This window comes from Eimeria mitis, genomic scaffold (genome assembly GCF_000499745.2).
Source record: "Eimeria mitis Houghton genomic scaffold, Emh_scaff847, whole genome shotgun sequence".
Classification (NCBI taxonomy): Eukaryota; Apicomplexa; class Conoidasida; order Eucoccidiorida; family Eimeriidae; genus Eimeria; species Eimeria mitis.
Genome location: NW_013576234.1, coordinates 4,879 through 5,717, shown reverse-complemented (window position 1 = coordinate 5,717; position 839 = coordinate 4,879). Strand labels below are relative to the sequence as shown.

Here is an 839-nt window from a genome sequence, read left to right as displayed (position 1 = left end):
ATATATATATATATATATATATATATATATATATATATATATAAGCATAAATGTATTCATATATATATATATATGTATATGTTTATTTATTTATTTAATTTTTTATGCTGACGAGGACAGTTGCCTCTACTTGTTGCTGCTGCATACACTAACAAACGTGCGTGCATGGATGCATGCATGCATGCGAGCGTGCATGCATGCATGCGAGCGTGCATGCATGCGTGCATGCATTCATGCATGCGGTTATGGATGCATGCGTGTATAGGTGTGTGCATGAGCAGCCCATGCATCACAGGGTGATGATGATAGATTGCTGCTGCAGCTAGCAGCAGCATCTCCTGTGCATGCATAATGTAGTGAGGGTTGTCTTCTCGGTATCCCCACGCGGTGCATGTACATTTAGCTCTCGTTTACTTATGCTGCTGTCTTTGGGGCTTGGCTGCATGCGGCTGCTGCTGCTGCTGCTGCTGCTGCTGCTGTCTGTGTTGACGCGCTGTTCTTATGATATAAAGAAGTAGAAGTGTGGGGTGCATGCATGCGGTGTATAGACAGCCACAGGCTGTGCTGCTGTAGAGCTACACACAGCAGCAGCAGCAGCAGCAGCTATCTTGCTGCTGCTGTTTTTGTTGGTTTGGGGGTGTCAGTGAAAGAGAGAGAATTGCTGGGGTGTACAGACACCACTACAAACCGATGCTTGCTGTGTGCATGCACGTACAAATGCTACATATATATATATATATATATATATATATATATATATAACAAAATAGGATAGGGTTTATGGGTGTGTTTGTGTGTATGCAGTGTAGTTGATGCGTTTGTATCTGTACGTGCGTACA

General features: G+C 42.9%; 1 protein-coding gene across 1 annotated transcript in view; it reads left to right on the top strand.

The window, feature by feature from the left end:
* EMH_0023750 (uncharacterized protein) overlaps positions 1-839 on the top strand; it is a gene marked incomplete at both ends in the record, with an annotated part of 4,971 nt that overhangs the window by 481 nt on the left and 3,651 nt on the right. The gene's annotated exons all lie outside the window — the stretch shown is intronic.